We start from the raw sequence: 23344 nt of genomic DNA on the forward strand, positions 1-23344 counted from the left end.
TCCCTCGCTCGCTTTTGTGCATGTTTTCCAAAGTCTGAACTTCTACTCTGAATTGCTTTTGATGCTGAACCTGTTACAAGTCTCTCCAGGTCAGATCCCCGTCCGTCTCCGCGGCTGTTGTTTTGAGCTCGCGCTGCTGACCGTGAGCACCGTCCCTCGGCAGCCCTTCCCTTCCAGCCCTGCCGCATATTTCAGATAACTTCAGATCCACGCAAACAGACCTCCTGCACAAGCAGCTGAAACCTTTTCAGCCTCAGCTTTGCCGAGAAGAGCCAGAGAGATGCCCCCTCGGGCGAAGTGAAAAGGGCCCAAGTAACGCTGTGATGACAGCACAGTAAAATTCCCTGGGCCCTAAATATTTTATCATCATAAAATAAACATAGATCTTCTCATCATGAAATATACATTAAAAAATGTTTAAACATGTTAATTATTAAACCAATATTGATTCATATTGGATGAAGCATTAACGGGTGGAGTTTGGAGGAGGAAAATTGGCAAATGTATTTAATGTCGAAAGAGCGCTTGCCACATATCAATATTCATCAGGCCTAACCACTAATAATCATAAAAGTGACAAGCCAGATTTATGGCTTCTGCGCGTGAAGGCAAGTCTGCACAACGGGACAAACTAAGATATTAAGATGGGAGGCACAAAAATTCAATTTTTTCTTTTTTTTTTTTCCCCCAGATCATCATTACGATTTTATGGATAACCTGGGGATTTGTGTGTGAGAGTCTGAGCAAACAGTGGGAAGACTTTTGTGAGTTTATTTCAGAGCGGGTTATCAGAAGGACATAATCAGATGCTCGTGATCATGACTGGGGCAAGGCTGTCTTCTGATGCAGGTGCCGCCCCAGTGCACAAGGAGTTAACTGCTGCTCATGTGCCCTCTCTTTGGACGTTTATTCAAAGAATCTTAAATGGATTTTCTGAAAGTGGGAGAGTGGGGAATGCATCATGTACCACCTTTAGCATTTGCGGGGTTGAAGGCGAAGCTTGAGTTGGGGAGTTTTATGGTGCAAGCCAGTTATTTTGATTGTGGGTTGTAAATATTCTCCCCAGAGGAGAATACCTTGCTCACTGTGTCTGCAGGAATTCTTTTGCAGCATTTTTTGCACTTCGTTAATATGTTGGGATCACAGTACAGGTAGAAAAGGAAGGTATGGGGGCCTGAAATTTCCGTTAATATGGGATACTTGATGGAGGTCTTTAATTTGGTTTAGTTTTAAGTGCAAATGTCCATACAAACCACTCAAGGAATCCTGATGTGAATACAGTCTGTTTCAGGATATTCCTGGCACTGTCGTCTGTGTATGTTGTTCGTTTCCCCCCTGACCTGGATTTTTTTTCCTTGATTTACCTCAAAGTGAATGGCTATACCAAGACTTTGCTCCTCAACCTACAGTACTGTCAGACTACGTGAATTCAATAGCATTTTTGCAATATGCTGGAGTCTGAAAGAACTGTAGAATTGCAGAGAGTTCATTGTATTTAAAACATTTTCTTGACAAGAGTGTCTCCTTTTCTGGTCTTTAAACAAAAAGCACAATGAGGTTCAGCGACTGTGTTCAAGGACTCCAGTTTAAATTTGTTCAGTCTACAAATCAAAAAAGAAATTTGTTTTCTTAACAGCCACCTCTGCAAACGCGGTATGGTACCAGAGAGTTAACAGGTGCTCTCTGTCTTGCATGCCAAATTAATTTAGTACTTCTTATCGCTGTGTTGCTTTGCAGGACTAATACAAGTTAGGGGCAGCAAAAGAATAGAAACCTTTTCTTCTGAGGTGGGGGGGTGGGGGGGGACTCATATGACTACTGATGGACAGAGTCATGCCAAGGAAAGTTAAATAAATCGTTCCTCTCCTTGCTGCAACTTGGTCTCAATGTCAGGGCTGGTACCTGGCTGAGCTGCTGCATAATTTACTGCAGATATATAAGTGCGTAAGCTGTGGCACGGAAGACAAGGGTGGGGAAAAAAAAGCACAGATGAACTGGACATTGTCACTCAATTGAGCAACTACAGGCCTGGAAATGGGCATCTTTTAGGTCTTTTAGGTCCCTTCCTTTACTCACCAGCCCTTATTGCCTTCAGAATAGAACTGGATTTTCTTTTTTCTCACTACAAAATATATGCCAATGAAACAGCAAATGTCAACCTTTTTCTCTGGGACGACGCGTTCAAAGGCCAAAACCTTTAACATCTGGCAGCTGTAGTATTCTGTTGAACAACAGCTTTATTGTCAATGCTTATCCGCCGGAGAAATGCTTCTGAGCCTATGCATAGAGATGATACACTAAATTGTCCATTTAATTTCCACTTACTGTGAGATTCGGCATACATTAAATAATATTTGATCATTAAAAGCATGTTTATGGACTCTAATATTGCTATCAGTGATATGTGACTAATACGTAGTAAAGTGCATTTTGTCACGATCGGTTGATTTCAGAGTAATTTGTCATTGGAAATTGTTAATCTGGGGGTTCTCAACCACTCTCTCCTAATGCAGCTCCAAAAGATGTGTCTGGAGGGAGTCTTGCTATCGTTGTGTCCTTGTGCAATGTCCCCACATAAAACATGGAGTGGAGTGATCTACTCATGGAGAGATCCACAGTATGGGACAGTCTATGGCACTGATTTCCTGAGTGTCGCTGGGGTCACTGGAAGCATCTGGGCAAGAACAGAGACTTCTAGTGCGAAGACCATTCATGTCTCTAGTCTCCATCTGGAAAACATGACCTATCTCAATCAAAGAGGAGCCAAAATTAAACTTTAAAAGGTGCACTATTAGCCTGATTTCCAAACACAATCATGGCCTGTGTTGGATATGAAAACGTAGAAGAACGCGTTCATCTACCTACTCCACTACACACTCCCATCCAATAACTTTTGAACTAATTGAACAGCTTTAATCAAATGTGATATAGAGATTTACAGCCTCAAAACCATTAAGTTCTCACAAGTTTCATGAAAAAGCTGATTCTGTTGGAGTTCTTAATTAACTACACACCCAGGAATTCAACGACAGGATACATATGCATGGAAAACGATCTTCATTTCCACTACTGATCACAGAACTAGCTGGCATCTTGATGGGATGTTCTCCCACTGGAAAACATCAATTTGTCAAAATCAAAACACGCTACAGGAACAAACACTGATTTCAGTAAAATTTCAATTGAAGACAGCTGTTTAGTCTGTGGAAAGAGAATATTTTGATCTTTTTCAGTCTTAAAGCACTGTCCTTCCCCTCAATGTATGTCATCCTTCTCACACACAACAACGACAACACCAACAATAACGAAGTCTGTGTATGTTGGGGGGAAAACTGTTGGAGATTTGTAAAAAATGATTCTCTTCAGAATTTTCCCATCATAGGTCATGGGAAAATGTTGACTTTTCAGTACACCTTAGGAAAAAAGGTTGAAAACTGGAATGCGCGCTGAAAGATAAATTCCAAGTTTTGACCAGAGCATTGAAAATTCCTTCAGAGTGAAAGGACCAGCTAACCAGTAGCTTTATCAACAGAAACTCCCTCTCAAAAGACCTTTTCTGTACCCAACTGTGCTATCCAGAGCAACGAGCAACTAAGTCTCCATCAATTATTTACCCACTGGACCCATATGACACCAGCAGTAATGCTCACCTAACAGAAGTGGTCAGAACATTTGGCATTCAGGCAGAAAGCAGAGCCAGGTACTACACCTCTCCTTGCCTTTATCTTTGGCTACCTAATACTCACATCCCACTGCCAAGCTGTTCGTCTCTTGGTAAGCAGCAGAAGCAACGTCCTTCTAGCTGATGGATGGTGGCAAGGGAATGCAGACCACTCTGGCTCCACAGTGGTCCTCCTCAAATCCTTCCTATATGTCATTGCAATTACTTCAGCGTTTCCCCTCCCTTAGGTCAGGACCTTCTCTCATTCAAGAAAACCAAACTGGCTGTCTCTGTGACCTACACACCAGAAAAGACTCACCCAGCACTGGTCCGGGTACATGGAAAATGATCAGAGTGGGTGTTCGAGTGGGTGTTCAAGTGGGTGTTCAATAGTGAGGAAGGCCAAACAATCCACCTTGGTCTATTGTTTGGGGAATCTGAAGTGAAACTGGTCAATGGTGTATAAAGAATCAAGAGGCAGGTTTGTTCAGATTGGGTTTATCCAGAGGATTGGGATCCCTGTGCCTCAGCTTCCTCTGGCTGTCCGGTTTGGTGGTGGTAACTCCTTTTCGTAGTCTCCCTGTTGAGACTGTGCATTTTAGGTACGGACTGTGCCAGGGTCCAGGCAGCAGTTAGTCTACTGACAGCTTGATCTCAGCTGGAATCGCTAGATATTGCAAATATAAACCCTAACAGGCACCATTCGGCATGGCATGCTCACTCGTGAGCTGGGATATAATGACATGGGACACACTTTGCAAATGCATCTGTCTTCTGGGCCTAACAGCAGCCACATTGTGTGGGGTGCAATTAGGAGGTCACAGAAATGCTGTCACTGATGGCTTTCTGGCTGCCTTTGGAAAATGTTCTCAACACATAGCTAATAAGTAGGTTTCTTTGATACCACTTTGATAGTTAGGGACAGCAGGAGGAAAACAAGCAGAAGACCTAGCTCGGCGCTATTATTCCTTTTAACTTTGCTTAGCAAATGATTCTGAAGTGCTCAACACAATAACTCCCCCTTTTAAGCACGGGTTTTCCACTCCTCTTCCTTTGCTAGGGTCTAATTTTAAGGGAGCACTTTGGGATTTTAATAACAGAATTATACACTTTGCCCACAGGTCTCTTTAATCTCTCGATGTTTATCCCATCAGTTGCGTCTCTGGCGAGCCTTTATCCTAGGATGTTTGTCTATTAAATTAACAGTATTTCAGAAGAAGAGAAGCCATTTGCAAGCAGTAAATCACAAGGCAGTAGCATTCACTTAGCTCTCTCGCTGTTACATCACTCAGTATATTATACACTGTTCTATATACTCAGTATATCACTGAGTTCTTCATCTTCCCTGCCACCCCCGCCCTCCGCCTCCATGCTGTCTGCAAAATGCAGAAACCTTTCAGAGGCAGGCGAATCAAAAGAGAAAGAGACAGATGAGATTCGCGCAAGCAGAGAACTGGGAAGGTTTTAAGTGTTTGGATGGCACCGCTGGGTTTTGGCTGGGTTGCCTATAGAGAAGAGGGTAGAGCAGAGCCCGACGCATCTGAGCATTTCACAGCGTGCCAAAAGCAGTGACTAACAATGCCCAGCGAAACCTTGGTGTCGGAGTGAAGGCAGCAAACGTGGTGCTTCCCACCTACTGTTGGAAGTGAAACCATCCTGGGGTGGAGACAGCCCACGCGGAACAATGTATGGCGAGGTACCACGGTACCTATATTGTGGTGCATGGTGCATATATTGTGTGGCAAAGGAATAGCATTAGTTGGAAGGGGCCTGAGAAAATGGAAATAACCATCATGTTTATGCACAAAATACAAATGAGCGTGTGCATCTTGAATGACTTTGGATGTCTTAATTCTTGGTCTTAATTGAAGGGGTCCTTCCTTAAGAATGCAACCTGCAGCGGATGTTTCAAATGATTTTCAGAGCTCAACGCACTGTAACAGAATCACCAGCGCTGAGGAATGTTCATTTTTGCTCCTCGGAGTCTGCCCATTCAGCAAATGGAGTGGGCTCAGTTTCATTTAAACACAGAACTGCCAGGTCCCTAGCAGAAAGCAAGCACAGTGCATCTGCAAGCAGATGGGAAACATCTCCATGTAAGCATTTAAGAGATGCCTAACATAGTTTTCCTCTCACAAAAAGGAGCAAACAGATGAAAATCTAAATGTTAAGGGCAGTGTGAACCAATAATTTGGGGAAAAAAATCGGAACAAGTTGTACAAAGCAATCTGTTGCAATGACTTCTATTTTATTTCCCTGTTGACTTCTTGCTTCCTACCCTCCTTGCTATCATCTTTTACAATATACCCATGCAGAAATTCCATTTTCTAAATCAAAACTCTCTTTGAACCAAACCAGTTTAGAAGCAGCAAATTCTGGTCACAGACTCCACAGCCTAACACTCTGGAAATGTTGTCTTCCTGCCCTCAACTAATTATAAAAAATGAAATAAAATAAAAAATAAGCCTGGTTCCTCTACTGGCGCATACCTTTTTCTCTGCATCCATCTGCCACACCTGGACTACTCACTCTCCTGATTTCATATGCTTTAAAGCCCAAAGGCCTCAGCAAGGCACTTGGTCCGCCTCCTCCCCTGGAAAGGCCATGTGGGTTCCTCTGGTTATCCACACGTTAAGCATGGTGACTGAGGTCATGAGAATCCCTTTCAGCTCTCTGAGGACTGGACTGTTGAACGCTACATGCAATGGATACCGGAGACCGAGGTGATGCCCTAGCTGAAGTTGAACATGGTTTATGAGAAGTAGTAAGAGCAGATATATCCTTTATCCCGCCTGGGGAGGCAATACGAAATGCAGAGCATATTTACATTTTTGCTCCAATCTGGAGCAAAACTGATACCATTCAGCATTGCCCAGGTCTGCTTCAGGTGAGGGATCCCCAGCTTGAGGCTCCTTCTCCAGGGTGTGGAGATTCAGCCTTGTTCTCTATGCCCCAGGCCTATTCCCTAAACACTCACTTTTAAAACTGGCCTCTGTCACTCAGCTGGTTGGTTTGATTATTTCTCTCTCTTACTCTCCTGTTTTTTGAAATTTCTCTTTGTATCGCCTAAATCTTCCTTATGGAAATATTTTTGCACTTGGTGTATTTCCAAGAAATGTTTAGACTTCGATAAAGAATCTTTTATTTCCATGGGCAGAAGTTTGTCACAATTTTTCTGAATCGCTTTCCTCCATGAATCTTGGCAGCTTAGGAGTCCCCTCCAGTAGGATATAATTGGAAGTAGCTGCTCAGTCTGATAGCCTGGCTTTCAGAGAGCGGCCTCCAGTTTAGTAGCTGCAAATAACTGTGGGCAATTTTGCCTGTGCTTAATTGCAACAAGACTGTTTCCTCCAATTTTTAAGTCTTTCATTTTCAGGCAAAGGCAGAGCTGAATGCTCATGTGTCCTCCACTAAAAACCCTTTATAACAAGTGTTAAGGAAGTCTTCTCTGCCACCGCTAACAAGTTTTCACTCACAGCCTGGAGATGCAGAAGATTCTGGGATCATCAGGTGTTATGATCAGCAGAAGAAAGGCTGTCTCTTGGTTAGGGTGACTGATAAAGCTCTGGCTCTGCCAAAGAGCAAACATATAACTTATTTCTTATTCACTCTTCCTCTTGGTAAATTTAGCAGTCTTTCAAGCTGGGTTAATTTTAGTATTAGCAAATGTAAGACTACAAAGAAACACAACCAGCATTTCGAGTCAATCCCACTTGTCCGAGGGAGGATCAACCCTGATGGCGCGGTACCCAAAGGGTGTTCTCCAGTCTGTCCTTCAATCTCTCCACTCATCACAATTTCACCATCTTCCTGGGCTACTTTTTTTCCAGCACTTCACTCTCATTAGTGTCAGAAAGCAAATCCAAGTATCCTCTGTAATGTAAGACCACCTTTGAGCCACTCCAAAATTAAACTTCCTCATGTTTAGAAGAGCTCAGACAAAACTCAGATACTAGATCTTATGTTAGTACGAGCTGTCAGACCATAGAAATGTTTGCAGGAATAGCCTCTGCCATTCCGAAATTCTTAGAAAAAGATTTTCCTAGGAAACCGAGCTAGTGCTTTTCCATGCTCTACCATCTGCGCTTGCTGGAGACCGGCTAAGTTACTGGCATCCCATGAATACATCAATAGGAGACAAAACCATTAAGAAACCAGCAGAGATCACTTTAAAATGCAAACAAAGCAGAATAGTGAGGCACTTCAGGCCACATCCTGAACTACTGTAAATCAGTGAAACTCATGTATTTCAAGCAAACTATGCCAATTTGCTCCAGCTGAGGATTCGGTTCTTCATCATTAACTCCTCCAGCATTACCCAGCCAGGTTTCGTAGGCTTTGAATGACTTCCTGCTTTGAGTTTACAGCTGTTCCAGCAAGGCCTTTGGTTTATCCCATTAATTTATCATTAGCCTGTGTAAACAAAAAGAACAAAACAAAAATGGCTGGGAAAAAAGAAACCCAAACAGATGCACTCCCTTTTCCTCCACTTCAGACAGACTTTAGGTAAGAAGCATCGCTAAAGTAGAGACCTACTGGGACACGTTTCCTAGTTAGGATAAAGATGTTGGTTGAGATCTAAGGCTTGAAGAATCTTGGTTCAGATTAATGAAAAAAAAGACACAAAATAAGCCTCCAACTCCTACCCAAGAGTCGTCTTTTTCATTAAAAGAATATTTCACTCTTCATTTCAATGTTTTCCAATCATTCTGATTCCACCTGGAATCAGATGCAGATGTCCTGAAATGCCTGCAAGGAAGCTAATGCTGACAGTACTTCTGAATCGTAAGCGAAGAGAAAGTGACAAAAACATCAGGAAGAAAACCCACTCTCCTGATAGCGTCCATCCATTTTGGTGGATTAATAGGGGCCAGACAGTTAGAAAAAGCTTCAGGTACACTCACAGTGAGGGCTGAGTCCTTACCTGACCACAGCCTTTGTGCCAGTTTGATCCCAGTTTGCAAACGTCACCTTCTAGTTGGGCCTGAACTGCATCGTGCCTTCATACTCGGGGGTATCCATGCATCCAAAGCTAACATCCACACAACCTGCGGTGAAAGTTTGGAAGAGAATATTTGTTATTCTATTTTTTCAAAGAAAAAATTAAAAGAAGGATAGTTCTTCCCCTCCCCACAAAATAACCTGCCTAAACCTGTCTAATTAATAGTTCAGTTGCTTGCAGCTTCAGTCACCAAATACATCTCTGGGGTTTTGCCCTTCAGACTGATTTCCCACTGTAGGGGGGTGGATGAAGAGTCACAGAGATGGCTGGATGGTTGGCAAGGTTTTCAGAAGTACATACGCAAGTTAAATCAAGAAGGAAATAAATGGGCCCAACATTTTGCATGTACATAAGCACTCTTGTGAATCCCTATAGGCACTATTTCTTTCACCATCTGAAGTTTTTTTTAAAGCTGACTTGACCGCGATCAGGGTCACATCGGGAGCACACAGCAATTAAGAATTAAACCCCAAGATACTCAAATCAGAAAAAATATATCCTAAAATGTTTTTTACTGATCCTGTTCCTGGTAACAGCACAATACAAGACAAGGTTTTCACTGGGTAGAAGTCAACCAGGATCAATCTTTCAGCTAGAAGCAGCAGACTCAGAAATCTCCCTCCAAAAGCTAATGAAAAAGGCAGCTTCCCTGTCTTTTTGGAAGGATTATCTTACGCTCTTCCACAGCCTCAGCTGTTGGCGTGTGACCCCTGCACAGGAGTTAATTCTGCCATTTCTGATACTTGTCCTGTTGTCTCCAATACATCGCTTATCAGACCAAAGAAAAATACTCCTTTTCAGTCCTATGGGCAGGATGGGGCAGCTTTATACATTTCTTTCCATAGAGAGAGTTGGAATGTGCGTAGACTTTTGAGGTGCAGGCAGATAACTATGTACATTTACATATTATCATACGTGCAAACGTGTGCGTACACTGCTGCAGGTCTACGTGCATATTTCTTTGCAGAGGAGTGTTTTCCACGTACCGTGTCAGGGAATCCGTCCTGTCACCCTGTTCCTTGATGACGGACGCTCTGTGTGCTGCCGCAGCCTTATCGCGCTGACGGAGGCACTGCGCCGTGGAGGCAGCAGCAGCCCTGGCTGCGGTGCTCACGAGAGCAAGGAGAGCAGCTGGACGGGGTTTACAGCACCAGTAAATGAAACAAGCTGGCTCCTCTTCAGCCTGCTTCTTCTCAGGGGTTCCAGCTACAGAATGAGAGGAGAGACCTGGCAACTGGTCTCACAACAGGAAAACAAGAAAGGGAAAGAAGAAAGTTGATGAGATTCAAATCTCCCCCAAGGCCATCGTAAACTGCTCTGCTGGTTTGATGGAGTAGATAGACCGTGTTTTAGATGGTCAAGACCGGTGCTGAGTGGAGTGTTTGGATCATAAAATGGCAGAACACTTGGTGTCATCAAGATGGGACCTCTTTCACTCCAGAGCTACCCCTCGCGGTGTCCGTGAGTCCCTTAGAAATAATCGGGGATAAGGTCTCTATTTTACTTGTGATCTTTAAAAAGCCAGTTTGACATTTTAACTCATACCTAGGTCTTGTTGCTCACGTGTAGCGTTGAACACTGTTCTTTTATCTTTTGACATGGTCTTGAAGAAAACCCTCAGTCACCCACTAGTCTCTCTCTGATTTGGAGAATTCAGGGCCAGAAAGCAGCACTGCTCCTTATGTCCCACATGGTTGTTGCTTCATGCTATTATCGCATGGGATTAACATAATGATAAACAATGTCTTCCATTTTTGAGTTTTGCAGTGATCCTACATTAAAGATACAGGAGACAGAGAGAACTTGGTATCTGAAACAAGAAATGAGACCAAAACTCAGGATGTTCTTGGTGGAGAAACACCCCAAATCTGAGCTGAATTTTCACAAATGTATCCGTATCAGGAAAAAATTACCCTGGAAATCACACTATATCAGGGCAGGCTTCCTTTATGGGTTTTCCATACTTCTAGCTGTCAAATATATTTAAAACTTGACATCAGGCAGCCTCATCTCGTAATATTCTTCTGCTTCTTTCTTTGAGTGAAGAAAAAATGAAAGAAGCTAGGAACAAGCACGAAACTGTAAATCAAAAATTACTACTAGTAGTAATAATATTCCTGTTAATTATTGTAATATAACTCCACTTAGGAACCCTGCCAGGGCCTTCATTTTAGGTCCTCCTCAAGGTGAGGAAGCAGGTGGCAAAATAATTTTCCATCTCAACAAATTTCCCCATTCCCTGTTAGTAGCACACATCAACCTGGCCCTTTGATCTGGTACATGATACTCTGCTTCCCTGGAGAATTTGGGGCCAGATGCTCTAACACAAAGTAGCTCCATTAAATCTCTATTGCCTTCCACAGGGTATCACAAATTTAAATTGGCTGAAGACTTTGCTCTTGAGAGCTGTTGGAGTGAACCAGGGAAAAGGTACGAGTTTTATCATTTTTTGAAAAAAAACAAAACAAAACAAAACAGGAGATGAAATGGCAATCGACTTTCCCCAGGAATGGAGACAGCGCTTCAGACAACAGAAAAAAATAGCCGAGATGTAAAAGCTCTCAAAAGTTTGAGCATTTGGTGGGGAAGAATATCAAATATCAACAGGTTAATTATAATGCCCACTCTTGTCCAAAAGTGTGCTTTAAGCTGAAAGATGAGGGACGAGGCGTTCTACCTCGTGCTTGACACTGCTGGAGTCAGCGTCTGTGCAATCCCAGTGTCATCAGCGGTACTGGACACGCCGGGAGATGGAGCCACAGGGAGATGGAGACTCCAAGGGAGAAAGGACAAAGTGATCTCCCCTCTCAAGGTGTGAGGAACACACTTCACAGTGCCTACCATCTCCATAGCCACCAGAAGAGCCAGTCACGCACCGGCAGCCTGTTGAGCATCCCAGGGCAGGGACGTGGTTCCTCAGACCACTGGAAGGTTCCTTAGCGTGAAGTCTCATCATCTCCTCTCCAGCTGGATTCTCCCTCTCCCACTTTGCTCGTTACTTCTTCGATCCCGAGGTCTCTAGCTAGGATTTGTGAAGGTGCATTTGACGTGGTTTGCCTGTACCCTTTTCTAAGGGTTATTCACACCTGGAAAATATCTGTATAAGGAGAGGGAGGTTGTGCACTCGTGCGTGCAACAGTCTCGCAGTGCATCCACAGCAGGACCTCCAGGAAGGACTGAGGCGTGCTGCGTGTGCTTCTGGGCACAGACACATATCAGCATTCCCAGTTTTACACAGGCAATTAGGTAGCTTATATCCATAGCTTTGTGCAGCTCACTTAAATCTGCGTATCACAAATAGGTTTACCTTGCTTCTGTGTTCCTGGAGATATATCTTCTCTTACATTTGCATTAGCATGTGGGAGCTTTGCCTTAAAAGCCAATTTACTCGGGAGAATATATGTTAACCTTGCTGGCTGAACAAACAGTCAGACAGCGTGTATTTGGTCACACAGATATAATTTCATACAGCCTGTGTTTGATTGCTCGCATATACATACTGTCACTGCGTGCACTTCACTGCATTGCCTCGGATGCTTATGTTTAAACCCATCTGTATGGATTACATCTGTGTATTTAGCAGTTTTCCAAGTGCAGACAGCGCGGGAATGGCTTAGGGTCGGATCTTCAATGTTCCTCCACCAATTCAAGCACAACTTTATAGCTATTCTTCAAGTGAGGCTGTAGCTCAATCCTTTCCCTGCAGAGCTCCAGTTTTGCCACTGTATTTTTATCCACTCAGGGGACATCTGCCAACAGCGGGGCTGTGCCTGTGCGAGCGTGCTTGGAATGGCGAGGGATGGGGAGGGTGGATACGGTCACTCGGGCGATGCCTGTTGCCCCCTTCAGCTGCCATCAGCACTTCGGTGGAGACATCGCGGTGGGCAGCCGAATGTTCCAGCAGCTTTCCCACTGTTCCCACAGCCTTCCCGCTGGGTCCAGCTCGGTCCCGGTGCGGGAAGCGAGCGTCCAAAGCCCGTGGTGTGTGCAGCGCTGCACGCTCGCCCCGTGTGCGTGTGAATGCACTTCCCTCTAGTGGGCAAAAGCACCGCAGAGCCGGGGATTTTCCTGCAGCTGCAGAATATTTTCTTTAGCTCAGGTGGCAAAGTCTTGTGTTTTTAGCGCTGAAGGTCACAGGTTAGATCCCAGCTGAGGACATCAGAGCCTTCGTGGCGTATGTCCGACAGTTGACTCCGTTTCATCGGCATGAAGGCACGCGGGAGCCTTCGACACGTGTGCCCGGCCGAGCCTCCGCGCGGAATCCCGAGGTGTCACATCGGAGCCCTCCGTGGGGACGGCGTCCGGGTGGGATGTGCCTCTCCATGGCTAACTGCTGGGCTGGCAGCCTCCCCGCGCCGCTGCCTGCCGGCGCCTTGACAAAGCAGAAATCTCGTTCCCGCAAACCAACCCCAGAAGTGAATTCTCCACGCACCGTTTTGATGGAGAATTCCAGGATATTTTTTGATCTAGAAAGATCAAAACAAGCTTATTGAAAAATTCCATTTCGTAATGTCAAAATGTTTCATTTTGAGAGTGTCAAAACACTGCAATCTAAATGTTTAATCAAGTGGCACGTATGTGCGGAATATTGCTATTATTTCCATTCAATTTTAGGGTTTTTTTTTTCTAATATTTTTCTTAAACCGAAGCAAAATCAAATAAGAGGGCAAAAATGTCAAATCAAAAGATTTTCTTTTGATTGCTAATTGTTTCAGCATTTTTCTACTTTAAGTGGCTCCACGCTTGAAAATATTTTCAAACACTTTTTAATCAAACTGTCCTTTCAAAAGAAAATTTTAAACCATGATACCCTCAGTGCGATTTTCCTCCTCTGTTCTTCTCAGCTGGTTCTATGGGTTGCGCCTTTTTATCTGCGTTGAATTAAAATCTCATGTTTCCTGGCTCACAAATTACCGGGCTTGATAGGCCATCATGTTTGGAAGATTTAATCAGAAGGCTGAGAGTCCTCCTTCACCCAGTTCCTCTGCCGTTTCAGATGGAGGGAGGTGGGAGTAATGAATGCTGATTGAACCTTGCCTGGGAATGAGTCAAGGGAAAAAAAAAAAAAAAGAAAAAAAAAAGAAAGAAAAAGAAAGCCCCATCACTCTTGTGTGATTCAATTACCTCCGAGAACTTTTATTCTCTTGGGGATTTATTCATACGTTCATGATGAATTCAATTTGTGAGGGAATGTAAGGGACAGCGACGGTACCCGCGCGATGCTGCTGTGACGTGAGGACACGGCGGTGGAAGGGAGCCAGGCGGCCGGAGGGAGCGGGCGAAAGTCCTTCTCGTCAAGGTGACACGAGGGACTCGGGCAGAGGGAAGGGACCGAGGAGGCTCCGTGGAGCCTGGGCACGAGAAGCCAGAAAGTGGGGACAAGCAGAGAGGTGCCGGGGATGCGGGAGACCGGCCAGAGAAGCAGTGGGAAGAAGAGGACACCAGGGAATGTAACTGCAAGGGATGCTGCCATTTTCAGATGCTTATTTTTAATCTCCAGAATGCAAAGCCTGGTCAAAATATTGTCAGATTTGTGTCAAATTTTATTACAAATCGAAACATAATCCTGGCCCGGAGAAGAAGAGATGAGCAGAGAGACAGTTTCTAATACCTTAATTTAACAAAGAAGACAGAGTTTTGTTTTTTTTGAAAAAAAAATCTGTATCTTTAGGAGAGCTGAGTGATGGATGTGAGGCTCTTCCCCTGCTATTCCTTCAAATTTAAATGGAGAACTGCTTGAAAAAAAATCTGGTTCTTTCCCCTCTGAAAGATTCTTCTTTTTGCTAACTAAAATTTTGTTGGATTTCTAAAGCGTTTTTATTTGCGTTAATCATTAATTCTTTAACATCACAAATTTAAACTGCCAACCCTCTCTAATCATAGCAAAAAATTTCCTCTTTGACTAGATCGGTTGCAGAAGAGCTTCTCATCACAACCACTGTCCAAACACAATCACTGGGAAATCCTCCATCCCCCTTGGTCAGAACAGGCAGTGCTAATTCCCTGAAATTTTAACATTTGCTTTTGTGATACATCAAAATGCAAATGCAAAATTGCCCCCAGATCAAAAATGTCAAAATATTATCAGCAAGCATCACAATGCTTGATTTTTATGAACATCTTCAATTCCAACAGTGTTGCGCTGTTATAATGAAAAGCGAACATAGCAGAAAACATCGAATAATATTTGTTCATTGTTTCAATATAAGCCGTGTGTTTAAAGAGTATGACTTCAACAATATCATCAAAATGAACACTTTTACCACAGCCAAAAAAAAAGGCCCACTTCAACAAAATGAAAAGCGAAACTACGTGTTCATGTTTTCTTCTGCTGAAAATGTGATGGAAATTGAAGCATTAGCGAGACACGCTTTTGTTTCAATAGAATTATATTTTTGTTTCGGTGGAACAATGAAAAAAAAAAAAAATGTTCTTTTTAATTATAGACCAAACCTATTCTCCTGAACCTCAAATAACCTTGCTGGAGATTGCAGAGGGGAGAGGGGAGGTGAGGTGGGGGGGATGGAGCAGCAGGCGGCAGGAGCCAGCAGAGACGGGGTTTGAACTTTGTGCTCGGCTGATTGTTCCCTGACAACTTAGGTGGCTCCAATAGATGTTCAAAGACAGAAATGATGATGCGTTGTCTAACCAGTTTCACAGATCCCGCTGTTACGAGTGGTGGGACTCCAAAGTGGTCCACAAACGGGACACGGAGGCCCCTGTTTTACTCACTGTCTCTGCTGAGCGCTCACCCCAGCAGCCGGCCATGGACCATCCCTCGCCACCTCGCTGCCTGTTCCAGTGATGGTGTTTACTTGTTGTTCCCTAACTTGTTGAATTCAATCAAAGCAAAGACTGACTCACAAAGACGGAGAATAAAATATTTATAAGTCCCTTCCCTGAGAAATAGGTTGGCCCAGGGAAGAGAGACCAAGGTGATGAGCTGAGTAAACCCGAGAGTGAGCGGTGTGAGGACCACAATGAGACTGCTTCAATTTACACAGGAAAAATGTAATAGAACAACCTTGACCTTAAAATGACTTCTTTAAAAACATGAAGTTTAGGCAGAGGAAAAGTAAGTCTTTCAGGACAGGAACAGGAGCATGGTATTGAGTTGAAGGAACACCATTTGAGGGAACAGAGGTTTTCTCCTCTCAGGTGGCAAGGAAAAGTCTACAGACAGTGGTGGTGGCTTGGGACACCTCAGTTTTGCAAAGTCCATCTAGATTTGTAAACTCGACATAATGCCAAATTGCATTAAAAGAAAAAAAACCAACACAAACAAACAAAAAAATACCACCCAAACAAATAACGTCTGACATTGGATGGACATCTTATTTCCATAAAATGTTTTGTCTCTATTCTGCAATCAGCAAAACTGTGCACTAATAAAGCAATTCAAAGTGGAAAGCTTTTAAAAAGCTCTAACAAAAATGTGATACAGTGAAAATGTTGAAAGAGCTATTTTGACATCGTTCAGCTTTCCCCAAATTTCCCATACTAGCTTCTCGTTCCAAAACAACATTTTAGCAAAGCAAGACAACTTCAGAAAAGGTTTCAACTTAATCCAAGATCCAGCGAAGCCTGGGTCCCTCACATTTGTTCTAGTCAGCCCCGATGAGCATTTGGGAGATACCTTCTGGCCAAGCGACAAAGGTCTACCATGGTTAGATTTATGGGGATAGACACCTTCCTGACACCTTTCAAGTGAGGGAAAACTGTAGCTGTCTCCTCCACGTGCTATTCAGGAGAGCATCACAAGGTGCATCAGGCTTAGGCCTTCAGAAGCTGTTTGGGAGGACAAGAGCACAGCGGGGAAACATTTCCATCCACTGCGATTCGAGCCACCAGCTCAAGGCCAAAATGAAAGAGGTGCCGACGGTAGGTGGAGGCTGGATGAGGTGACAAAGGAACCAGCATGAAAGGCTAGAAGAGAATCCCAAAGAGTGAAAGGGAAAAGAAAAAAACACCAACAAACTACCAAGACTTGAAAGGCAGACTGAAATTAGTGTGAAAAGGAGAAAAAACAGCAGGCTGGCCCGTGGATGCCGCAGATGCCGGGCGACTGGTCCTGAGGCCCTGAGAGCCCAGCCTGGCGTGCCTCGCTGGCGAGGCTCAGTCACACGCGTCTTGCACCCCTGTCTCCAAAAAGATAAATGCTGCCCCTCGTTAAACTTGCAAGCGCAGACAGAGGAGTTCGATACCGGCAAAGTCTTTGCAATTTATTATTATTTTTTTTCTTTCAAATAGGGAAAGCATTTTTAAAAGGCAAAACTTTATTTTATTACTACTCTTACTATTATTATCTTTTTTTATTTTGTTTTGCTTGTTTTCCCGAGGTTTTTTTATTAGTATTGTTATTATGCACAAACAGTACTGCCAAGGGAGAATCTGAGCAATTCTCTCAGAACTGCAGATGAAAGTAATGGGCTTCTTAAAGGCTTTATTTACATTATTGAACACAAGGAGAACAGAGAGAGCAAGACAGACATGCTCACATATTAAAAGGACAGCTTGCCTATCCCTTCAATATTAGGCAGCGGACTGTCAGATCACCCATGGCTTAGTCCCTCTCAGATGCCTTCCCCTGGTAGCTTTAGGGATGGAGCACAGGTCAGGCCCACCTGGGTCCCCAGGGCAGAAGCAGCTCTTCATCTCCTGTGCCTGGGAAGACCTTGTCTCTGAAAGTTTTTAGGCCTGAATTTCAAAGTATCAGCAGCTTTCCTGGAGATCAGGAGAGGTGGAGGGGCTGGACATCACGCACAGAATCACAGAATCCGAGACTGGCAGGGGTTGGAAGGGACCTCTGGAGATCAGCCAGTCCAGCCCCCGTCCAGAGCAGGGTCACCCAGAGCAGGTGGCACAGGAACGCGTCCAGGCGGGTTTGGAATGTCTCCAGAGACGGAGACTCCCCCACCTCTCTGGGCAGCCTGTGCCAGGGCTCTGCCACCCTCAAAGGAAAGAAGTCCCTCTTCATGTTTAGGTGGAGCTTCCCATGCTCACGTTTGTGCCCGTTACCCCTTGTCCTGTCCCTGGGCACCACTGAAAAGATCCTGGCCCCATCCTCCTGACACCCACCCTTTCAGTATTTATAGGCGTTGATAAGATCCCCCCTCGGTCATCTTTTTTCCAGACTGAAGAGACCCAAGTCCCTCAGCCTTTCTCCATAAGAGAGGTGTTCCAGTCCCCTCAGCATCTTGGTAGCCCTTTGCTGTCCCCTCTGCAGCAGTTCCCTGGCCTTGTTTTTTCTCCAGCTTTCCAGCTCTTCCTCCATCCTTTCCCAGCTCTGCAATAGGGAGCCAAAATTTTAAATTCAAAAAATGTTATGGAATTCTTTATATCTCCTAGGACTCCTGCAGCCCCCACAAACACCGAAAAATTCATAAACTTGTCATCAGAACTTTTCTGAGTGTGATTTATCATAATCTGGAATTATGGCATTTTAATTTCATTTTAAGTGGTTTTAGCTAGCTCTGTGAACTCTATTTTGAATACCTGTGTAGTGCCTGAAACAGGAGATTTAAAAGCACTTCAGGAAAGTTAATGAATTGCGCTTGCTGAGAACTATGTCAGGAAGCAAAGTGTTATAATTTATACTCTTCAGATAAGGAAACCTCGTTTAGTTAAAATTCTTCCTTAAAGCTGTGCTTCTTGTGGCAGAAGAAAGAACAGACCTAGATGTCCTGTCCATAGTCAATTTTTTTCCTTGCTAATCCAGAATCAAAAGTGCTACTGGATGTAGAAGATATTTTATGTTGTAACACTCTCTGCCCTTAAAGCCTTCTGGATTATTCTCTAGCTTTTCCCTTGCCACAAGCTGCTCTTCCTGCAGATATTTCCACGAACACGACAGTCGCAGCCATCACAGGATATTAATAAATAAATAAATCAATCAAAAGACTGTTCTTCTCTGATATGCGCTGAAATTCTCAGAGGGTGTCCTCTGGCTTTTTAGGACATGGCTCGCCGCCCTGAAAATTCGCAGACGGGCTGAAGATTTTAAGAAGAGCCGATGTCCGGCGGAGAGCCACCCCGCCGACTCCTGCCTTATGCTGCAGCGAAAGCCGAACTTGGCTTCTTCCCACACTGCTGTTGTTGCCGGCACCCGGGGACGGGGGTGGCCAGATGGCTCGTCTCTGCCAGGGCCCCTGCGCTGGCAAGGCCGGTGCGGCGCTTGGCTCGTTGCTGGCAGATGGACACAAAAGCTGGAAATACAATTAAAGTGCAAAGAGGGTGAATAGTTGAGTTGACACGGCGGACTTGATTCACCCCATGGGTAGATCAGCCCAGTTCGAGGTTGATCTCTGTGCCCACTGTATATTAATAAATAAGTATTTTATATTCAGGATGTATTTGCTGGACTTTGGAAGCGCTGAAACGCTACAAGCAGTTGTACAGCCTGACCTCCTGATACAGGGGGAAAAAAAAAAAAACGCAAAAAACCAATAAGCTGTGTTTTCTGTGCTCATGATTTAGTCTAAGCGCAGTGCTCGGCAGACATCAAGAAACTCATTTTATTTCATAGAAATGTACCTGTCTTTCCTAGCACGGAGAAGTTCTTTCCTCCTGTGTTTATTTTCAGATGTTTCTAATAACACTTTTTGGTTGAAAAATAGCAAACTGTCAAAAATGAAAATATTTTCAGTAAAGAGACAGTTTTCATGACTTTTTTTACATGAAGCAAAAACATTATTCCTTTTAAGATTGCCAAAATTTCCATTTTCTCACTTTGAAACAAAACCTTCCAGATTTCCCCTTTAAAATTACTTGTCTGCTACAAACTGAAGTAGTTTTTTTAGAAAAGGCCCAAATCAAAGCGTGATATTTCAAAATTATTTAAATCATGTTTTCCAGAGCTCAGTTTTGTGAACATTTTCCTGATTCTGGTTTCTCATTCTGACTGAGGATGAGACAGAGTAAGGTAAAAAAAAAAAAAGGGTTCGAAGACAAGGAAACCATTTTCTCCCTATTCCACTGAAATGTTTTACTTCCTATAATACTAAGTGACTGATTAATCCTTCACATACAGGACGGGAACAGCCTCCTTGGGCTCCCAGGCTTTGAAAGTCAAATACGATATTTTTTGAGGCTGGGATGTGCAGCTCTAATTGCAGAGAGCTGGGCTGCTGCTACCACCCGCTCCCGTGTGAGACCAGTAATAGGAACCAGCTCTTGCTGTAATTGTCTTCCTTCAGTTAATTCTGTCCCATTAAGCTTAAAAAGCACCGTCGCGTCAAATCTTGGCTCTTCCCTCGGTGGCAGTGCTTCAGGATGCCGAAAGCCACGTCCACAGAGGAAGGCTCTCTGGACATAGGTCCCCCGGAATGGAAATGTCAAGGCTTTCCTGCCCGCCAGGGCCCAACCCTGTCAACCGCCGACTGCTTTTTTTTTTTCCGGCAAAGATCTTCCTTCATTAACACTTGCCCCCACTGTAGTTCTTTTGCGCTTTCAGCTTCTTCCTCAGCCGCTGGATATTTAACCCCTGTCTACTGGAGGATACTGCCTTTTCAGCAAGAGCAGGTTCTTGCAATCGAAACACAGGGATTTGTTAAAGTGCGGAGATAACCCCGTAATTCATCCCTTGTAATTTCCCTAAACTGGACAGTGGGCCGATATCAGCGTGCTGCCGGCTCAACCCTTTCAAATGAACCGGCCATTTATCCCCCAGGTTTAACAGAACACAATTTACGGCACCTGCAGCCCGCGATGTGGCTAAAACGTTGCAGAAGGAGAATGTGTTAGTCTCATCTATGGCTGAGGTAATTTACAATTTAGGATCCCGGGAAGGACAGACATTGAGCAGAGCTGTACCCTGTCAATCAGTCTCACAGAACGGGCTCCCTCATAAGAGTGCCCTCAAGAGATGCTTTAAGTGCTTTCAATACCAATAGGCCACGTTCACCTCTCACTTATGTCGGCCACTCCATTGGCATCAAAGGAATTGCTCTTGATTTACACCCCTGTAAGTAAAATCAAGCTCTTCAAGCACAGCACCATGTCCTGATGAAAGCACTGCAAACCTCCTAACGAGAGCTTTCCTCTGGCCAGTGCTCCAGCAAGATACAGCCTCACAGAATCCCAGACTGGCAGGGGTTGGAAGGGCCCTCTGGAGATCATCCCCCCCACCAGAGCAGGGTCACCCAGAGCAGGTGGCACAGGAACGCGTCCAGGCGGGGTTGGAATGTCTCCAGAGACAGAGACTCCCCCACCTCTCTGGGCAGCCTGTGCCAGGGCTCTGCCACCCTCACAGCAAAGAAGTTCTTCCTCATGTTGAGGTGGAGCTTCCTATGCTCAAGTTTGTGCCTGTTACCCCTTGTCCTGTCCCTGGGCACCACTGAAAAGATCCTGGCCCCATCCTCCTGACAGCCCCCCTTTCAGTATTTGTAAGCGCTGATAAGATCCCCAGCCTCCCCCACCTCAGTCCTGCTCAGCAAATCCAGGAGGGGTAATAATATTTACCCACCGGTTCAAGCGAGACCTGGCAATTCCCTCACTAGGCTCGGCACCAGCCATGACATTGCATCAAAAAATAGTGTAAAATATACGGAAGCCTCTTCCGTTCCAGCAGAAGTGGCTGCAATTTCCATCCACGGCATGGGGCTGTCTGGGGCAGGGGACAAACGCTCTGCTTCTAAAACGCACACGTCCATCTGCATTCCAGGCACAGGACTCGGGAGGCAGAGCCAGGATTCGGACACAGGTCCTGTGACCCTGGTCTAGCAAATCGTGCTGCCTCCACGTCTGCTGGGAACCGTCAGATATTCTGCAGGCTTTCATTCCTCTTCTGACTTGTTCTAAACCCAGGGAAAAAGCAAAGCTTTCTAAAGATTTGCAGAAGCCCTTTCCCTGCTCCCACCTCCACCTCCAGCCCCACCAGAGAAAGAAGCACTCTGAGGCAGGAGCCACAGCCTCACGCTCTGAGATTGTTAATGAACATGTTTTCTGTAGATAATTATAGGTGCTGGCATATTGAAAGCACTTAAAACATCTCATTCTTTTAATTCATTAATTATATTGCAATTACGCAATTCTCAGGCACTCGCTGGCACTTTGGAAATCAGCCATTCTTGGGAGATGTAGCTGGGTTGGGAACGGGTGAAAGGGGAGAGGAGAAACGCAAGGGAAGGGGTGACGGGAAAAGTCAGGGGCTCTGGCGAAGCTAAACCAGTTTGCACAACAGGTAACTGGAAACCAGTCCAGCTAAAACCCCATTCCCGTGAGTTCCAGTGGTGTCTCGCAGCCTTGCACCTCTGCGCTCCTGCTGCTGCTCATAATATTGTTATTCTAGACATGCTGCTGCAGATACCTGCTTAGGATGGATTTATTTCCCTTTCTTACACCAAAGTCCCAGCTCTACACACCTGAGGAGCTTTTTCTGATACTAGTCAATAACGTTATTGACTTGGCCTTACAGGATACTCTATGGACTGGATGCCCTGGCACTTACGGGGACCTTGAAAGGTTACTGCAAAAAGTCAGTCTCCTTAAGGTTTCCTTTCTGTTTAAAATTCTTTGCTCCCCCTACTCGAAGGATGCAATAACAGGAAAAGGATATTCCAGAGCATTCCTGATGCTTCCCAGCTGACTGACCACTTTAGGGAGGGCATTACTCGTAACAGTCATTACCAGTTCCTCCCCAAACTAGCAATGGGCAAGCAAAATGTTGAAAATCATCATTTATGCCACCACACTGACTCCCGGTGTAGCTTACATCCTCAAAGCACTAAGCAAATATTAATAAGGTAAGGAGAGCAAACCATTCCTTGACTCTTCAGAGAAATAAGGTCCCGCTGGGAAGCTCCCAGCGATGCAGACCTGCAAAAGCAGCCTCATCACTCTCGCATTCCAGGCATTGCCTCCTCTTTGGAAGGGCTCCACTCTGCACGTCGCAGCTGGAAGCCCCAAGACATGTCCCAGCTCTGGATCAGGATAAAACCTGGCTCCAAACCCTGTGATTTTCATTAATACTCTGCAGCAGGTGCTTAGGGTGGGCAGGCTGGAAGCCAGGAGAGCAGGGAGCATCCGAAGCCCCCCTGCCTCACCGCACAGACACGACCTGGCAGTCCCCAGTGCCAAAACCCGGGGGTGATCTCAGGGGGTCGTCCCAGCAGGAATTCAGGCCGAAGCATCCCCCTTACCAGGACAAGCAAGACCGAGATACGGCTTCAGTGAGTGGAATTAGCAGGAGGGGCATTCGCCTGTGTGGCTTGGTCCCACTGGGTTTTGGTCAGGCTTGCTAGTTCAGACGGAAAAGATAAAAAAAGGCCCTTTTGTCTGCAGGTGTTTGGGGAAGGCGGCAGCAGGCAGAAGGCTGCCGGGGATGTAAATGCTGGGTACTGCGGCAGAGCACGGGCAGAGCAGGGCAACGCTGTAGGCAGGAGGGTCACTGGTGGCCAGCCCCTGACTATCCTGGGAATTTACATTCCCCATAATTCTCATTTGTTTCATGTGATTTTCAGAGAGAGGGAGAAATGCACGGTGGAGTCGAGAGCGAGCGAGCCTATTTGGCAAGGGCTGATCATGTCTCTCTCTCTTTCTCTCCTGCTCTCTCGGGATGTTCGGCCTCTGTCTGAATTGGCTAATTTTGTATTCGCCAACCACTCTGTTGGCTGTAGGGAAAGGAGGAAAAAAAAAAAAAAAAGTGAAGAGAAAAATAAAAAAGAAAACCCTGATAGGAAAAC

The sequence above is a fragment of the Chroicocephalus ridibundus genome, chromosome 15 (assembly GCF_963924245.1).
Source record: "Chroicocephalus ridibundus chromosome 15, bChrRid1.1, whole genome shotgun sequence".
NCBI classification, from domain to species: Eukaryota; Metazoa; Chordata; class Aves; order Charadriiformes; family Laridae; genus Chroicocephalus; species Chroicocephalus ridibundus.